The sequence below is a fragment of the Pyxicephalus adspersus genome, chromosome 1 (assembly GCF_032062135.1).
Source record: "Pyxicephalus adspersus chromosome 1, UCB_Pads_2.0, whole genome shotgun sequence".
Classification (NCBI taxonomy): domain Eukaryota; kingdom Metazoa; phylum Chordata; class Amphibia; order Anura; family Pyxicephalidae; genus Pyxicephalus; species Pyxicephalus adspersus.
In genome coordinates, this window is record NC_092858.1 from 43,880,832 (window position 1) to 43,886,831 (window position 6,000).

A 6,000-nucleotide genomic window follows, 5' to 3' on the forward strand; every position below is an offset into this window, starting at 1 on the left:
TTTATAAGTGATGTTTAAGAGATAACATGTCCTATAGTCAAGTATGTAAAATTGAATATCCTCTGTTCCTGTGTATAGCACAAGATTCAGGGCTTCTGGTAAATCAGCTAACAGTTCCTGTTTAACAGAGATTATTCAGAGATTGTGTAAGGATGGAAGTGTTAAACATCCTAAATACCTTTCATGCTGAGCAGTAGATGTCAGAAGCCTAAAGTTATTAGCATTAGTGTAATGTGGAACTGTAAAGTGAACCTATTGAAGCAGAAAGGTGTGACACTCATCATCACCTGCATCTTCTCACCTGATGTCCATCTTCCCCTGGCAGCAGATGGAGAACAGAAGGGAGGATCACTAGCTGACACCTGTGACAGGGATGAGAACGAATTCTTCTTTGGTAGTCGCAGCCACCCCCTGAACTTCTACATCCAAAATCCTTATCTCCCTCCTCTCCACTTTCCTGTCCGCCTTCTGTAGAATGCTTGGGAACAGATTTGCTTTTATTCCCAGCTTGAAGTTTCCATAGTTACTATTGACACACCCGCTCTTCTTAAAGAGACAATTAGGTGATCAGCACAAGAGAATAATTATCTTCCAGTGTCATGCTCTACACAGCGGAAATCGTTAGCAGTTAAAAAAATAAATAACTTTTTTGTTTTAGAAGCAGTGAAAAGAAAAAGAAATACACCCAAGCCAATACATAAAGCCATTTTAGGTTTGCTATAAACCCAATCAAAGCATGGGACTCTGTAGATCTTGAGTGTTACTTGTTGGACCATTTGGGATGTCCTAGGAGGAGTCATCGCTGGTCAACTAGATGTTTAGCCAGTTGGAATATCTGCATTCACCCAAGACAGCGTCTAAGTAAGACGTGAACACTCCTATGAGCCTTAAGTGAAGATTGGGACCATGTCTTGGTCCTCAGAAATGGTAGATATCTGTCCATGAATCAACTTCCTGAAGATATCTATCTATGTCAAGGTTAAACATTCTAGCCAATGTGAAAGAAGAGATCTAACAAGGGCCAAGATGTATTTGGACATATTAGGGCCCTAGGTAAGGTAGAAGCCTTGCCACCATTACCAAACTTTTATTGACATCCGTACTGAGGTGATCCAATCTGATATCAAGTTCATCCTCCTGAATAGCCTGTGCACAGTTCTCAGCAGTTGCCGTATTTTTCCGGTTTACTGTGGGAACATAAAGGGCTGGGTCCCTCATAGGGGATGTATCTCCACATAAACAAATCACCTCCTGATCATGGTGCCTGTGGATTGTCAGCAGGATCTACCAATCTATAGGCAGCTTTAGTTCGTAAAGTAATGTCATTTCCCATTTAAAGCATTGCAATGAACATGCTTATTCCCGGGGAATATACAGTATATAAAAATGGTCCTGTGTCACCACAATTGCAGATTCTTGCGTGATAAATACATTTCTTTTATAACAGGTTATTTATTGACAAGCAGATAGAAACAGAGACAGAAAAAACAACCGTGTCAAGTTCTAAAAAAAGAAACCCAAAGATCCTTGAAAGAGGGAAGGTATTTTACCTCTCCATCAGCCTATGACTCCTACATGCCATCCGTTCCTGCGCTGCAGTCCCTGCCAGGATTGTCAACAACGTCTAGTGATACTGGGGGTTCAGCTGTTTTTTTTAGGGTTTAGTTTAATAAAAATCTAAAAGCATATATAGTTCTTCATGGTCATATAAAGGCAGGGATGTCAATGATGAGCTTAAAGTGTCAGGACTCCTGGTTTTAACACTACCATATGCTTCTTGTCATCATCTAGTTTCATTGCTGGCAAAAATAGCTTAACGTGTTCTCTGTATTACCATATGCCTTCTTCCCTGTTTAGCCTTTTTAGTTTGCCTCATTGCTTAACACATTTGTTTATACAGAGACTGCTGATAAAAAATATATAGAGATCAGGCGTGCAGAAATGGTCCAACCACCCCCAGGGCAGTAAATTTAGAGCACTGAATAAAGCTCCATAAACTGCCAATGTATGCCAATGATAAGGGATGTGGGATTTGCTTCTTGGGGGTGTCTGTTTACTACCAAAAATAAGTTGGTGATCTACTGGTCTTTAACTGTTTTCACTTGTCTTATGGCTGATCAAAGTGTTCCTGTTCTTTGTCAATGAAGGCCAAAGCAGCACGTTTACTTTAATGGTGCCCACCCAACCTGCCCATACTATCCTTTCTTTGCTCTCCTTGCCGCTTTGTTCAGCTTCTGGAAGCAAGTACAGTCTTATCAGAACTTACAAAGGGCAAAGACTCTTCCCCACCAATGATTATCTTTATCTTTGTCACACAAGGGGAAGGGAAATGAGTCTTATGATCCCCCGTAACCCAAAAGAATATGTCTGTTCATTCCTGGTGGCTGCAAAGAGTAGCAGAATTTGAAATAAAGGTAAGTGATACTAGGAAGGAGGACATTAAAGTGTACCTATTGGTTTGGCAACTACGGGCAAAATATCTGTTGATTTTAAGCTTTGATTTGTAAAACAAATTGGCCTACCCACCGCTACACACTACATTGTGGACCTCATTGCATGTTCAAACCCACCAAATCCAAAATTGAAGATAATGGTAGAAACAGTCAAAAAAAGACGACTGTACAAATAATTGGCACCTAAATGTTAGTTCTTGAAATAACAGTATTAACAGAAACATGGGAGCTGTCATTATTAGTCTTTTAAAAAAGCTTTTTCCAGTGATACAAAATGTGCAAACCATTTACTATTGAGTTTCTTTAACAATATTTCTGCAAAAACAATTTTGCAAGATTCATCCATTACTTATTTTTACCTGCATTTATTTCAGATACGATTTACAAAGCCTTGTCCATGCATTATCCTGAGTGTGGTGGTCATCAGAAGGTCTGGCATGGGTCACTTTGCAGTTATCCCCTCTATCCTTTGCCTTAATAAGCCACCAATGACAATGAAAAGTGCGGCAGATATCCGTGAATGTTAAACCTCTTAGGGGCACAATCATAAAAGTCTGGGCTCAATTCCAAAATGATTCTAGGGTCCCCTGTCCCTCCAAGCTTTGATTCAGAAGCAATGTCACAAACTGATAAAGTGACAAACAGTGCTGCATGATATCTGATTTTACACTCATTTTACAGGTTCAGTATGTACTGTATCTGAACTATATATGCTTTCCTATTTACCCCATGAAAACACAAATACTACCTGGAATTCTGGGGATAGATCATATACAGTAGTTTCTATGCATGGAAGTATGAAAAAAGCCTAAAACACTGGAAAACATTCTGGCTTATTTTTTCCCCGTCTGTATCGTAATGGAACATGGATTAATGTAGTATGTAAAGGATTTAGTTTAATGAATTATCATCATTACAGAATAAAATCTTCAGGCACATCATTCATTTAAATACATTGCTAAGTAGCCACAAAGGATATACAGTCACTGTTTTCTGCAGAGAGCAGAACCAGAAGCGAGACCCAGTATGTCCAAATCAAGATGGGGTACATATACACACCAGTAGACAATAATATCTGTGGTTTAAGAACTACTTCACTGCACAATGTGCATATATCCATGTGTTAACACATGCTGTGTATTTTACCACATAAGTGAATGGTCCCTATCCTTGGCAGTAGTCCTTGCATGCGGAAACTGATAACAAAGAAAGTCTGTGTTTTAGAAATAAGCTTTTGTACTACAGTAACTGAACCATGGATTCTTTACTACTCTGTGTATTCATATTACATATCACATAGAAGAAAGGGAATTTTATTTTGTGGTTGCCTTGCTGTCATGATGTTGTAGCCCTGCTGTCAGGATAACAGTGTTTATTATTATGTGTTATAAACGTTGATGGGTAAATATATTATCTGCTCTTTTTTTCAGGTCCTTTACTGATTTTGAGTTCTCCTCCGTACACCCGACCTGCTGGGTCTGAATATGCAGAGAGCTGTGAAGGCAAACTACTAAATCCCAGAAAAATAAGTTATGAATCATCTAAGTCAGTGGTGGCCATCCTTTTTTCTTCGGGGGACCGCTGTTGACATTGAGATAAAATTTGCTGGCCACAATGCAAACAAACATTTAAGATGTGTGTTTAAAACTAGAATAGTTTTAATTTAAAATGAAATTAAATTGAAATGTTTCTAGTTACCGTAATGTACATGCACCAAATAAAAGAAATGACAATTCAAAAATTTCTGCAATCACCATTTGATGCTCGTTTTATTAATACAACATTTTAATAATGAAAGATAGAAAACTAAAGCTATCTCACAATGCTGGCTTTATATATATTTCTTCCTGCTCACCATTCCTGTATCAAAAAGCAGAAACTACACCACACAATACCTTCTGTCAGTTATAGGGGGCCACTAACATTCTTTGCAAAAGGGGTTTACTACTAGCTCTCACATTTCCAGTTGCCAACATCCCGCTGTTCCAGAGAAATATGGGTTCAGAGAAGATACGTGGCCAGCTATTTGCAACAAGAACCCCAGCACCCTAGCCAGGACAACAAGCAGAGACAGCCGAAAGGGAAAGAAGAGAGGGCCAGACGTGGCAGCTCCGTGGGCCAGATGTGGCTTGTGTGCCAAAGGTTGGGCACCCTAGGGATAAATAAATGACAGTAGTTTAAACAACCACCTTTGTGAATGACTTTGCACTTGGATGCCTTCTGGTTGCCGTGGATTTTGGTGCGGTCCCTAGAAGCAGTCATTCGCTGTATGCTGTTGCCGTGAGCAGAAAGGCTTTAAAGTCCTAGCAGTTAATCACAAATCAGGATAAAGCCAAGAACTATTCTCCTTCTAAAATCCACTTCAGCTGTGCACAGCCTCAAAGTATGTGCTGGGGATGCAGAGAAGGTAGATGGCTGCCTGGCTAAAGGGAAGCAGGAGATGTTGCTATTTCCTTGTTTCCTTATTTCTCCTTTTGTGCCGATGAACCACAGACTTTCCTTTTACAACATGCAGTGAGAATCAAATGAAATTTTTTTTTATTTTTTTTATTAATTTTTTATTGAGAACAAATGTATAGACAAACAAACATATCAAGAACTACAAAAATACATTAATAAAAAGGAAGACTAACAAAAAAAGAAAGAACGCTCTGCCAGCTGACAAAGTGTAAACAAACATCTGGATGTCGCCATCATAACGTACAGTGAAGATACCTATCCAAAAGGCCAACTATTCCCAAACTATCGGATACATCTATCCAAACATTTTTGATAATTACCACCTGAAAGTAGGTCAGACACAAAAGAAAGAATAAAGAAGAACAGAAACAAATCATGAAACTTGAAGGGGAAGAAAGGAGAGGGCAGAACAGATTGGGAACCCTGGGGACCAGATACTTGTAGAGCCGCTTAGCTCATTTAACTCTCCCCCTAGAGCATCCCTTATAAATATTACAAAGGGCAAATCAAGAAGAACCACACAGTAAAAACTGGTTCCACACAGTCCACATCTCATTATGTTTATCCAGTTATAAAGAAAACAAGAAAAAGTAAAATGTGCACTAGGTATGAAGCATCAAACTTTAGAGTGTAATCAATTCACAAAATAATAAATAATCAAAGGCACTAATAATCTCATAATGGACAAAAGACAATTAAATAAAATCCACATGAATATAAATAAATAGGGATAAATAATCCACATTGACTATAATTCCAATATCCAATCCAATTCACAGAGTCCTTTAATTCCAAAAAGCTACTGAACTCAGTCAGAAAAGAATCAGGAACATAATACATGTATTCCAGAATCACTGCACAACAGATCACAAAGTGAACACTCCCACTCCAGGTTGCAGCTCCTGTTTAACTTATGATCAGTGTTATCTCTTTAGTTCCTTTAATGAATTCAGATAACAGACATACTTGATTTGATGAACCCTCCTGTTATCTGTTCCCGGTCTTTAATAGACTCAAATAATGGACACACTCCACTTGACAAGCCTTTGTGTTATCTAATCATTTCCCATCTCCAGTGAATGTGTTG

At 38.6% G+C, this 6,000-nt stretch overlaps 1 protein-coding gene across 1 annotated transcript in view; it reads right to left on the bottom strand.

The window, feature by feature from the left end:
• Window positions 1-457, bottom strand: part of KCNH3 (potassium voltage-gated channel subfamily H member 3) — a 35,285-nt gene extending 34,828 nt beyond the window's left edge. Inside the window, exon 1 of the mRNA XM_072409178.1 lies at window positions 302-457. The gene's annotated coding sequence lies outside the window, so the exon portion shown is untranslated. The remainder of the gene's footprint in view (window positions 1-301) is intronic.
• Between the last annotated feature and the right edge of the window lie 5,543 nt (window positions 458-6,000).